At 38.5% G+C, this 14,189-nt stretch overlaps 1 protein-coding gene across 5 annotated transcripts in view; it reads right to left on the bottom strand.

Annotated features, from left to right (window-relative positions):
* The window catches only part of LOC150108743 (twitchin-like), a 2,666,638-nt gene that overhangs the window by 1,716,944 nt on the left and 935,505 nt on the right, over positions 1-14,189 (bottom strand). The window lies entirely within an intron of this gene.

Below are 14,189 nucleotides of genomic sequence, written 5' to 3'. Positions count from 1 at the left end.
TCCCGGTTAAACAAGGCTCCTGTTGTTTTCGCCAGGGAACCAGGGCTAACAGTGAAAATTCAGCTACTGGAACAAATCTGAAAATACACCCCAATTCACCATCACCAGAATTAAAGATCAGTACTATCAACATAAGAAGCCTGAATGGCAAAGAAATAGAGCTAGCTGAGGAATTAGATAAGTACCAGATTGACTTAATAGGGGTGACTGAAACAAAAAAGAGAAAAACTAGCGAGATCTTTCTGAGCAATAAATACAAAATGTTATATTCAGGCAATGACAATCAAGGAAAAGATGGAGTAGCCATAATATTAAACACTAAATACAAGGTTAAACTTCTTGAATGGCAGGCAGTCTCAAGTAGAGTGATGTGGGCAAATATCAGAATGGGGAACTGGACAATAAGACTTATATGTGCCTATGGTCACACAGAAGGTTCTACTAAGGTAGAATGGAGGGAACCGACACAATGAAAAAGTAAAGTTGGTCCTTGTTGAAGATCTGAATAGTAGAGTAGAAAATGATTGTAAGACATACAAAAATATTTTGAGAAAATTTGGAGAAAAGAGCAAAACTAATAATAATGCCAAATATCTATTGGATTTTTGTACAGGACATGGACTGATTATTACTAACACAATGTTCGGCATAAAATTGTGCATAAATTCACATGGAGAGAAAAGGCAAGGAATAAGAAAAGTCTTATTATGACTTATTATATTGACTATGTTATTTTTGATAGTGATGTTTTCTCCCTGGTGCAGGACACCAGAGTGTACAGAGGATTTGAAATTGGAAGTGATCACTATTTAGTCTTGAACAGGATAAAATTGAATTTCATATTGAAAAGAATAACATATAAGAAAGTTTTAAAGCGAATAAAAGTTGAACAGCTCTCAGATGTGAACTGTAGACTAAAATATACAAAGATTAATCAAGAAAAGATGAAAGCGTTTGAGAACACGAACCAAACCTTGGAGATTCAGTGGCAAGCCTTGAAGAAAACCCTGATTGATTCAGCCAGAGAGGCATGTGGTGAGGTTGTCTGGAAGGATAGAAAAATCAGAACTCCATGGTGGACACAGGAAGTTAAAGAGACTGTGAAGGAAAAGAAGAAAACATATCACAAGTTCCAAGCAAATAAGTCAGCTTGTGCTCTTAAAGAATACAGAGACAAATGTAAGAAAAATAAACACTGTGTAAAACTAGCTAAAACAAAGTAATGGGAGGACTTTGGCAAGAACATAGAAAATAAATATCAAGAAAGTGGCAAAATATTCTGGAGGTTGAAGAAGAAGCTTAGAAATGGAGGAACAAGTGATGTAAAAGGAGTTAAAGATAATAAAGTTGACATGAAAAAGGAAGTAAAAGATATCCTTGAAGTATGGAGTAATTACTTCTAAAAATTGCTAAATGAAACAAGCAGTGATAGCACAGTGGTAAAAAACACACAGCAGGCATGTAGGCAAGAATGCATAGAAAAGCCATCAAAGGCTTGAAATGTGGAAAGGCAGCAGGAGTAGATGATATTCAACCAGAAATGCTGAAATAAAAATCTTAATTTTTATTTCAGCATTTCTGAAATAAAATTAAGATTTTATTTCAGATATTTCTGAAATAAAATTAAGATTTTATTTCAGAAATTAAAAAAATTAAAAAAAGTGATATAAAAATCTTACAGTGCCCACACTGCATAGTTCAGAAGTTCTAAACAGAGGGACAAATTACAGATGTTTGGTGTTGAGCTCTCATAGTACCCCATATACAAAAAGGGAAATAAAACTGAATGTGAGAATTACAGAGGTATTTCTCTACTGAGTGTTATTGGTAAGATTTATGCAAGTGTACTTAAGAAACAGTTGAGAAGAATTGTGGAAGAAAGCTTGGTGAAGAACAAGCTGGATTCAGGCCAATTAGAGGCTGTCAGGATCAGATCTTCACTTTGCGACAAACAGTCGAGAAAGCATGGGAATATAACAAAGATCTGGTGAAAGGCTTATGACAAGGTGCCAAGAGAGAGAAGATATTCAATACGCTACAGTTATATGATGTCAATGGCATATTATATCAAGCAATACTTAGTTTTTATTTGAGTTGTAAGTCAGCAGTTAGAATTGAAGGAAATACAGGAAAATGGTTTAATGTTAAATCTGGTGTGAGACAAGGATGTACATTATCAACTTTGTTATTCATTATCTATATGGATTACATTATGAAGGAAAGTGGTATTAAACATGATATCAAAATTGGAGATGTTAATGTCAGCTCTTCGCTTTACGCAGATGATGCTATACTTCTAAATAAATCGACTACAAGTCTGCAAGAATCTCTGACTAAATTGAATAACTGTTGTAATAGGTATGGCATGAAGGTCAGCATTAAAAAGACAAAGCCAATGAAAATAGGCAGAATCATTGAAAATGTCAACTGTTGGGAATGGAAAACCTGTGGAACAAGTGAAACATTAAGGCATTTTGGCACAATTTTTAGTGAAGATGGTAAATTCGATATAGAAATAGACAACAGAATCAACAAAGCTGGTATGGTATGAAGTCAGTTGAATAAATTTATATGGAATAAGAGAGAAATTAGTTCTAACCAGTTTTAACTTATGGATCTGAGAGCTGGGTTAGAAGTAAAATACTTGACCAAAGACCACAGATATGAGAGTCCTGAGAAAGATTAGAGGCATGAACAGATGGCATCAATGGCAGTATCATATTAAAAATAAGGATATTACGAAAGAACTTGACATTGTTGGCATCCAGGAATGCGTTAGCAGAGCTAATCTCAGGTGGTATGGTCACTAAAATAGAATGGGCAAAGAAAGAATAGCAAAACAAGTGTTCTCTGCCAGGTTGGCAGGAAATCGACCCAGAGGAAGATTAAGATATAGGTGGATTGATATGGTATAAAGTGCCTTAGACAATAGAAATATAAGATCTGATAATGTTGGAGTCTTGACAAGTAACAGACTGATTTCGAGCAAAATTGTAGATAGGAAGTTAGTAATGATGTAATTTTTTTCATGTAGTACTATCATATCCTGTATACCACTTGAGGGTACATGGCAGGAAATTGATGATGATGATGATGAGGCAGCACAGTTATTCCGGTAATTGTCGGGAGCCAGGTACAAACAATAAAAATCGAAAGATTTCCAATGGAATATATAGAGAACAGTAATGAAATTCTTTTACAGACATTTTTGAAATTGGGTAAGATTAGTGATATACGAAAGGGGATTATTAGGTGAAGAATTCTTGTAGCAAGGCTTATACGTTGGTCACACATAACTGATAATTAGCTTAAGGAATTAACAATGCATATAATGGATACTAATTAAAGCAAACTTTACCTGAATACCTTCATTATTTTGACACCGTCACGTTGCTATCTTCAGGAACATACAAATATGGTATGTGCATGCAGACTCTAACAAAAGCAAATGAGGAAGAAGGCAAGAAACAAATATTGTTCCTAAAGTCCTAATGGTGCCCCCTAGCGGGCTAATTGGGTTGTCTTGGGTGTTGGGTTGAAGTTCTCATAATGTAGGCTTCCCAAATTTGGGGTAGTTGCATGCACCCAAATTTGTTGAGGTTTGGAACGTTTTTTAGAGCTGCTGATGATTCCATGAATAATCTTTCTTACTTGAACTTACTGTGGTGTATTATTTTAGTTTTCTATCAATGAATTCTATGGCGGGTATCTAAGGCATGGTCTGCCAGCCCAGAGTGGCTGTACTGGTGAAACCGGATGTAGTTTTTGTGTGCTGAAATCCTGATATTTGCTGTCCTGCCTGTTTGGCCAAAGTAGGACAATTTACACCTGCAAGGGACCTGGCATACACCAGGTAGGTCTAGGGGGAGTGGTTGGTCTTTGATAGAGCGGATAAGGGATGCCAACTCTTTATACGGTCTATAACACGAAGTCAGGTGATATTTTTTGAGGATATTGGTTATTTTCTCAGAGGTTCCCCAGATGTAGGGGATGGTGATAGATTTAGTGTAATCTTTATTGTGGAGGGGTGTGGGGATGTGGTTTACTGGTTTTGGAATTTTTTTGATTTTTTGGTTGTTGTAGCCGCTAAGAAAGTGTTGAAGATGTGGTTTAGTTCAGTGGTTAACGCATAGTGATCTGAGCAGATTAATTTTGCCCTGTTGAATAGTGTTTTTATAACCCCCATATTGTTGTGTGTGTGGGGGGGGGTAGGATTGCTAGTGAATGTATCTGCCTGTATGGGTGGGTTTTCTATAAACAGAGAAAACCAAAGATCTATCGGGCTGGCGAGTGATTAGAGTGTCTAGGAAGGGGAGGGTGTTGTTTTCCTCTTTTTCTAAGGTGAACTGGACTCGGGGGTGTTGATTGTTAAGGTGTGTTGGGAAGTAGTGGAGTGTATCTGAGCCATGTGGCCAAATAGCAAACACATCATCCACGTACCGAAACCAAATAGTGGGTTTTTGTGGGGCAGAGTTTAAGGCTTTCTTTTCAAAGGTCTCCATAAAGAAGTTGGTCAAGAGTGGGGAAAGTGGTGAACCCATGGATGTCCCCTCTATCTGTTTGTAGAATTTTCCTTGCCAAACGAAATAGCCCGAGTTCATTGTGAACTGAAATAGGGCTAAGATATCGGGAGGAAACTTGGCTTGGATGAGATCTAGGATTTCCTTGAGTGGGACATTAGTGAATAGGGAGGAGATGTCAAAACTGACCATATGTCAGTGTGTTGGAGTGAGTGGTTTTCTATACTGGCTTTGAAGTGGGCTGAGTTTTTTTATGTGTGATGGTGTGTTGCCAGTACAGTGTGCGTGTGCACTTTGGCTAAATGTTTGGCTAATTTGTATGTGGGGGAATCAATGCCATCCACTATGGGATGTAATGGCACATTTTGTTTATGTATTTTTGGAAGTCCATATAATTGGGGGGGGGGGGTCTAGAGTTATAAGGTTTTAGTTTTTTAGTGACTTCCACAGGCTAAGAAGTGACCTTCTTAAGGAGTCTGTGGAGAGTTCTAATCTGAGAGCTGGTAGGATTGTATTCAATAGGGAGGTAGGTGGTATGGTCTAATACTAAAGCATTAAGCTTACCTGTGTAGTCCTTTTGGTTGAGAACCACAGTGGCGTTTCCCTTATCGCTTTGGTGGTTATCATTTTTTTGTTTTTCTTCATTTCTAGTAGAGCTGCATATTCGTCTTTGGATAAGTTAGTTTCTGGAGGTTTTGCTTTGGTGAGAACACCGGCTACATTCAATCTGACATTGTTGGTGATATCGTTAGGAAGATTGCAAATCCCACGTTCTATTTGGATCATGATTTCCTCGGCAGGTATTCTTTTAGGAGCTAGGGCAAAATTGTGGCCACGTGAAAGTGTTTGCTGCTAATTACCAGTTATGTATGACCAACGTATAAAACGTATAAGCCTTGCTACAAGAATTACGATCATCCACAGAGATTCCATTGCATGAAAGGCCTGCCAATACAGCAAAATGAGGTTGAAGATATCGATACAACTAAATCGTCTGACCTTCCTAAAACGCTGCTGGGATAACAAGGTAACCCCAAATTGTGTTAAATTGAAGCACCGTTTTACTTCACAGAAAGATCTCCGTATTTATAACCACACTAGTTTCACCTTATTAAGAGAACAAATCACCACAACGTGCATTTTCCTTGCCGACGAAAACAAAACCTCACGGGCACTTTCTACTTCCTTATCACAGCCACCACTCAACATGGCTGTCAACCTCTCTTCCGCAGTTTTAAAGCCTGAAGCACTCAACCGCACTTTCAAGCAGCCACAATTTCGCCCTAGCTCCTAAAAGAATACCTGAAGAGAAATCATGATCCCCCTCACAACAGTATGGGGTTATAAAAACACTATTCAACTATTTAAACACTTCACCTATATTAATGATATAGGGGAAGATTTCATCATCATCATCATCATTCAATTCCTGCCATGTACCCTCAAGGGGTGTACAGGATTTGATAGTACTACATGAAAAAAATTACATCATTATTAATTTCCTATCTACAATTTTCCTCCAAATCAGTCTGTTACTTGTCAACACTCCAATATTATCAGATCTTATATTTCTATCATCTAAAGCACTTTGTACCGTATCAAACCACCTATATCTTGGTCTTCCTCTCGGTCGTTTTCCTGCCAACCTGGCAGAGAACACTTGTTTTGCTAATCTTTCCTCGCCCATTCTGTTTAAGTGACCATACCACCTGAGATTAGCTCTGCTAACGCATTCCTGGATGCTGACAATGTCAAGTTCTTTCCTAATATCCTCGTTTTTAATATGATACTGCCATTGATGCCATCTGTTCACGCCTATAATCTTTCTCAGGACTCTCATATCTGCAGTCTCTAGTCTTTGGTCAAGTGTTTTACTTCTGACCCAGCTCTCAGATCCATAAGTTAAAACTGGTTTGAACACTGTCTTGTATACAGCTAATTTAGTGTTCCGACTAATTTCTCTCTTATTCCATATGAATTTATTCAATTGACTTCCCACCATACCAGCTTTGCTGATTCTGTTGTCTATTTCTATATTTAATTTACCATCTTCAGTAAAAATCGTGCCTAAATAGCTGAAATGTTTTACTTGTTCCACAGGTTCTCCATTCACAACACAGTTGACATTTTCAATGATTCTGCCTATATTCATTGTCTTTGTCTTTTTATTGCTGACCTTCATACCATATCTATTACAACAGCTATTCAATTTAGTCAGAGAATCTTGCAGACTTGTAGCGGATTTATTTAGAAGTATAACATCATCCGCATAAAGCAAAGAGCTGACAATCTCCAATTTTGATATCATGTTTAATACCACTTTCCTTCATAATGTGATCCATATAGATAATGAATAACAAAGAGGATAATGTACATCCTTGTCTCACACCAGATTTAACATTAAACCATCTTCCTGTACTTCCTTCAATTCGAACTGCTGACTTACTACTCAAATAAAGACTAAGTATTGCTTGATATAATGTCCCATTGACAGCATATAACTGCAGCGTATTGAATAGCTTCTCTCTTGGCACCTTGTCATATGCCTTTTCCAAATCGACAAAACTTAAATACAGTTCTTTGTTATATTCCCATGCTTTCTCGACTATTTGTCGTAAAGTGAAGATCTGATCCTGACAGCCTCTATTTGGCTTGAATCCAGCTTGTTCTTCACCAAGCTTTTCTTCCACAATTCTTCTCAACCGTTTCTCAAGTACACTTGCATAGATCTTGCCAGGAACAATAAGTAGGGAAATACCTCTGTAATTCTCACATGCAGTTTTATTTCCCTTTTTATATATGGGTACTATGAGAGCTCTATTCCAATCATCGGGAATTCGTCCCTCTGTCCAGGCTTTCTGAACTATGCAGTGCAGCCACTGTAAGACTCTTATACCACCATACTTCAGCATTTCTGGTTGAATATCATCTACTCCTGCTGCCTTTCCACATTTCAAGCCTTTGATGGCTTTTTCTACTTCAAGTATGGATATGTATTCCTGACTGCATGCCTGGTCAGTGTTTTTTATCACTGTGCTGTCATCACTGCTTGTTTCATTTAGCAGTTTTTCAAAGTAATTACTCCATACTTCAAGGATATCTTTTTCTCCTGTTTTCATGTCACCTTTATCATCTCTAATTCCTTTTACAGCACTCTTTCCTCCATTCCTAAGCTTCTTCAACAACCTCCAGAATATTTTGCCACCTTCTTGATATTTATTTTCTATATTCTTGCCAAAGTCCTCCCATGACTTTTGTTTAGCTAGTTTTACAGAGTGTTTAGCATTCTTGCATTTGTCTCTATATTCTCTAAGAGAACAAGCTGACTTATTTAACAGGAACTTTTGGTATGTTTTCTTTTTTTCTTCACTGCCTCTTTAACCTCCTGTTTCCACCAAGGAGTTCTGATTTTTTTATCCTTACAAACAACCTCACCACATGCCTCTTTGGCAGAATCAATCAATGTTTTCTTCAGAGTTTGCCACTGAATCTCCAAGGTTTGATTCCTGTTCTCAAACTCTTTCATTTTTTCTTCAATAATCTTTGTGTATTTTAGTCTACAGCTCACATCCGAGAGCTGCTCAACTTTTATTCGCTTTAAAACTTTCTTACATGTGATTCTTTTCAATATGAAATTCAATTTTATCCTGCTCAAGACTAAATAGTGATCACTTCCAATTTCAAATCCTCTGTACACTCTGGTGTCCTGCACCAGGGAGAAAACATCACTATCAATAATAACATAGTGAATGAGACTTTTCTTATTCCTAGCCTCTTCTCTCCATGTGAATTTGTGCACATTTTTATGTTGGAACATGGTGTTAGTAATAACCAGTCCATGTCCTGAGCAGAAATCCAACAGATACTTGCCATTATTATTAGCTTTGCTCTTTTCTCCAAATTTTCCCAAAATATTTTTGTATGTCTCACAATCATTTCCTACTCTGCTATTTAGATCCTCAACAAGGACCAACTTTTCATTTTTCATTGTGTCAGTTGCTTTTTCTAAAGCCTCAAAAAATTCCTCCACTTCTACCTTAGTAGAACCTTCTGTGGGACCATAGGCACAAATAAGTCTCATTGTCCAGTTCCCCATTCTCATATCTGCCTACATTACTCTACTTGAGACTGAGTGCCATTCAAAAAGATTAGCCTCGTATTTTGTGTTGAATACTATGGCTACTCCTTTTCCTTGATTGTCATTGCCTGAATATAACATTTTGTATTTATTGCTCAGAAAGATCTCACCAGTTTTGGTCTTTTTTGTTTCAGTCACCCCTATTATGTCGATCTGGTACTTATCTAATTCCTCAGCTAGCTCCATTTCTTTGCCATTCAGGCTTCTTACGTTGATAGTACCGATCTTTAACTCTGGTGATGTTGAGTTGGGGTTTGTTTTCAGATTTGTTCCAGTAGCTGACTTTTCGCTGTTCGCCCTGGTTCCCTGGCGAAAACAACAGGGGCCTTGTTTAACTGGGCGACGCCCCAGCCGGCATGAAATTTTGTCATGTTGTACCATCATTCTATATTTTGATTTAACCAATAAGAATACAATTTGGTCGGCTAAATCCCAAATTGCCAGCCCATCCTCATCCGTTCAGTATCCAAGTAGATACCCAACAGGGTGCACCACGAGAAGGTGAGGATTGGACATTAGGTCAGAAGCCCTGGTCGGTTCCCTGCATTCCTTTAAAGGCTATGTGGAGGTCTCCTGTCAGTTATACAGCTTTGACCCTTAAGCAACCCACAGGGGTGCTTAAGGGGAACATTTACAAGGGGAAGATTTGGATGAAGATATTCCATTGTTCAGATTTGTCTGACAAGTATCAACAAGTTGTGTATGGAGGAGCGATATCCAGGAAAAGGAAAGTCACCAGTTGAGTGCCTCAGGGGTCTGTTTTAGGGCCATTACTGTCTAACTTGTATATTAATGATATAGGTGAAGATTTCGATGGAGATATTCAGTTGTTTGCAGATGATGCAAAGTTGGGACGAACCATGAAGAGTATTGAAGATGTTGTGGCCTTACAAGAAGACTTGAATAAATTGAGTGATTGGCACGGGAATGCGGATATGACTTCAATGTTGCAAAATGTAAGGTTTTAAAATTTGGAAAACAAGATGGGATGCAGAATTTATGCTTGGTGAGGATATATTGTTGGAGGTGGAAGAAATAAGAGATCAGGGGAATAGTGAATAAGTATCTCAAATTTAGGGGACACATAGCCAAAATTGTGAAGTCAACAGAAAACGCTTCTGGGAATGATGTGGAGGATACTGACATGCAGAAGTAGGGAGATTCTTGTTCCATTGTATAAGGCTTTGATTAAGCCACACATGAACTATTATGCCCAGATTTGTTCGCCTGGTTTTCAGAATGATGTCGGAAAGGATCCAAAGGCGACTGACTAAGGTGGTTTCTGACCTCTGGAATGTTGAGTATGAGGAAAGATTGAGAAGATGCAACTTACAGAGTCTTATGGACAGGAGAAAGATGGGAGATATGATAGAGACCTACAAGTTATAAGGGGTTGTGATCAATGCTGGAAAAGTTCTATAGAAAATAGTGGGAGATCTGGGGAGAACCAGAGGTCATCCCTGGAAACTGTATAAAGAGGATGTGAGTAGGGGAGTAAGTGGCAGGTTTTTTTTTGTTTGTTTTTTTGTGCAGAGTTGTAAATTATTGGAATACCTTGCTGGAGAGTGTGTTGTCTGCAAGGAGTTTGAATGTGTTCAAGGCACGGTATGATGAGCTGTGTGTGTGTGTGTGTGTGTGTGATAAAAGGACCTCCCAAATGAGTCTTTGACTCCATGAGGTCTTGGGGTAATAATAATAATAAATGTAACACAACAACACTCAATCTAAAAATTACACTATATTATCACACATTAAATATAAAATTAATTTATTTTCTTCTTCATCTTATTATTATCTCAAGACACCCATGGAGATCATGGAATAATAGTATCCCAAAATATCATCATGGAAGGTCCCTTTGTGATAAATACAGCTCATAATACTGTGCCTTAAATACAATATCTCATTCTAAGGCAACAGATTCCAATCATTCACAACTCTCCATGCAAAAAGCCTGCTTCTCACTCCCTTGCTCACACCTTCCTTATTCAGCTTCCAGGGATGACCTCTTGTTATCCCCCCCCACACACCACCACCACCACCTAATTTATAGCATTTTTTTATGAAAAATCTCAACAACAATAATCTTATAATAACCTTTTACCAACTTGTAGATTTCTATAATATCACCCCTCTTCTTCCTATTCACTAGACTCTGCAAATTGCATTTTCTTGACCTTTCTTCATCCTTTTGAAAATCAAGTGACCAAATCTGTGCACAGTAGTCCATATGTGAACTAAACAAGGCCTTATACAATGGAACCAGAATCTCCTTGCTTCTACAAATCAGTGTCTTCCACATCATTGCCAGAATTCTTTGTGTTGGCATCACAATTTTGGAAATATGTCCCCTAAATTTTAGATCCTTATTCACCATCACCCCAAGATCTCTTATTTCCTACACCATGAACAATATATATATATATATCCAAAGCAAAAGTAAATAATTCTACAATGCCATCTTTGTTTTCCAAATTTTAAAACTTTACATTTGCAATATTGAACTCCTGTGCCCATTCACTCAGTCTATTCTTCTTATAAAGCCATAACATCTGCTGTCCTCCTCATAGTTGATTCTTGAATTCTCTCACCTCCCTTATTAAGTGGTACAATCATCTCTTCCTTCCACTCCTCTGGAACTTGACCCAATGTAAACCTCATATTATATCTTGATGCAGCCCATGCAAAAATTACCATCATAAACTCACTGCCTAGTGGCAGAAGAATGGTGGTAGAATGTGGAAGAGGTGGTAGTTAATGTGTGACCACTAGATGTTTTGTTTGAATAATGAAGAATGAGTAGAATGGGGGTACTAGAGACAGTTGTGAGAGTTGTGTCAGTGAAAGATTTTAAGGAGCTGTGGTAGGCATTCAGTAAATAATTGTTAATTTTACTTAGTTTCATGCAATGAGGCCTTGGACTCCATGGGGTTAGTCATGAAATAATATCAATAATATAATATAAGGGCTGCAATCCTAGCTCACCTCCTTGTGGTGCATCCTGGATAATGCTAAAGAGCTAGAGTGACTTGTCAACCAGACTATCTTCTCAATCTCCTGGTTACAGTGGAATGAACTCAAATACACGAATTTGCTCTCTTAAGGGCAAGATGACTAGGAACCTGTAGTTCGAATTTGCCAAATTAACATTGAGGGTATATATAGAGCCAAATGCGAATACCTCTCAAAGATTTTATATGACAACAATGTCGACGTTGTTCTTATTCAAGAGACTCACTGTAAGGATGAGGATCGGCTCCACCGCAGGAGCCGAATTCCTGGTTACATTATCATTGGAGCCACTTACCATCATGGACATGGCCTTGCCACCTATGTATGTATGTAGTACCGTAGAAGATTCCCCCCCTCATTACAACCAGCATTGTCGGCAGCGTGCATCTGATAACAACTATGATAGGGGAACATAAACATTACCAACGTGTATAAACTCCCTGCCCTCTTGTGGCCTCAACAAGTTCTACCAGTTCACAACCACCCTGTGATGCATATAGGCGACTTTAACAGCCACCACATGCCATGGAAATATGCTTTCAACAATGAATGTAGAGAGACTTTGACTGAATGGGCAGAAATTCACAACATGCACCTAATTTTCGATGCAAAAGATAGATCTTCCTTCAGGTCAGCAGCTTGGAACAGTACAACCCCGACCTCTGCTTCATCACTCAAGACAACAATGGATGACCGTTACCTACATCGAGAAGAGTTCTCTCCAACTTTCCCCGAAACCAACATAGACCAATTATATTAGAGGTAGGTCTGCAGGTACCCCTTGTTAGATCCATCCAACATCCCCACTGGAACTTCCAGAAAGCCGACTGGGATACATTTGGTACTTGTTGGATCCCTCCAACAAGCAGTAATTACAAGAGATTCATGGGAGCTGTCTTAGTTGTAGGTAAGAAGACTATACCAAGAGGCTTCTGGAAGGAGTATATCCCTGGATGGGATGATGATAGTAATAAACTGTATCAAGAATATCTAAAGTGTGGCGATCCTGACATTGCAGATGAACTCATTCACAGATGAACTCATTCAAACAGTAGAAAGACTCGATTTTTGGAACTCCAGTAGAAAAGCATGGAGCCTTCTAAGAAAACTAGGTAGTGGAACCCTGACTGTCTTGGAACAATCAGCTATTTCTCCTAACCAATATGCATCACATATTGTCAACACATCAAGATATACCACCAAGGACAAACAACACACTCTTCGAATAAAAAGAGAACTTACATATTTGAAAAATAACAGACCATCAGACCCTCTATATTCATGACCCTTCACTCTTGAAGATATTAACACTGCTCTAATGGATATGAAACCAGGCAAGGCTCCAGGTTTCGATGGAATTCATTCTGATCTCCTATTGAACACAGGCCAAAAAGCTCGACAGTGGTTGGCTTGCTTTTTCTCTGACATCCTCCAGTCTGGTAGACTTCCAAAAGAGTTTGAGGACAAAAATTATCCACATCTTAAAACCAGGAAAAACCAACAACAAACCAGAAAACTACTGACTAATTGCCCTGCTTAGCACCTGCTATAAGCTCCTAGAAAGGCTCATCCTTAATAGAATTGCCCCTAAGATAATAGAACAAGTCCCAGTGGAAGGCCGGATTCAGAGACAAATGAAGCTACTGTGATCAGGTCCTGTCACTCACCACACATATAGAGGCAGGCTACCAACAATGCTGGAAAACAGCTGTAGCGTTTGTAGATCTTACCGCAGCATATGACACAGTCTGGAGGCATGGCACAGTCTGCAAGCTGCTCCGTGCAGTCCCATGCAAAATAATAGCAAAACTGATCGATAACTTGCTAAGCAACTGCCTGTTACAAGTGTGTATGGACGAGAACAAAAATAAACAAAGAACACTGGATAATGAACTACCACAAGGGTCAGTTCTGGTTCCCCTCCTTTTTAACTTATACATTGCATATTTGCTTATACAACGCTAATACAGCCTCCAAGAACTTTTGCTATGCTGATGGCATTGCTCTAGCCACCAGACACACCAATTTTACTACAATGGAAGATACACTAACAAACGACCTTGCAGTCCTAGATGAATACTTCAACAAATGGAGATTACGCCCAAATCTTAGCAAAACACAAGTTTCATGCTTTCCACCTGAACAATAACCAGGCTAATAAAGAACTCATGGTCTACTTCAACCACAAACTGCTACACTACAACAGATTCCTGAAATATATGGGCATCACTCTAGATAGAACACTATCTTTTAAACCACATCTCATTAACACAGCATCCAAGCTAAAAACAAGAAACAATATACTGCAAAAACTACGTGGACAGCAACTACGCTTCGCTGAACTGCTCTTGGCCTCATTTACTCTACAGCTGAATACTGCTCACCCATATTGCTGAACAGCACCCATGTATATTTGGTTATGCCCAGCTTAACACCACTATGCACCTTATTTCTGGAACTGTAAAATCAACTCCAATCTACTGGCTCCAAGTGCTAAGCAACATCCTGCCTCCACACAT

The sequence above is a fragment of the Typopeltis vanoorti genome, chromosome 3, assembly GCF_054136105.1.
Source record: "Typopeltis vanoorti isolate ZY-2024b chromosome 3, IOZ_Tvanoo_1.0, whole genome shotgun sequence".
Lineage (NCBI taxonomy): Eukaryota > Metazoa > Arthropoda > Arachnida > Uropygi > Thelyphonidae > Typopeltis > Typopeltis vanoorti.
This window is presented reverse-complemented; position numbering and strand designations above follow the sequence as displayed.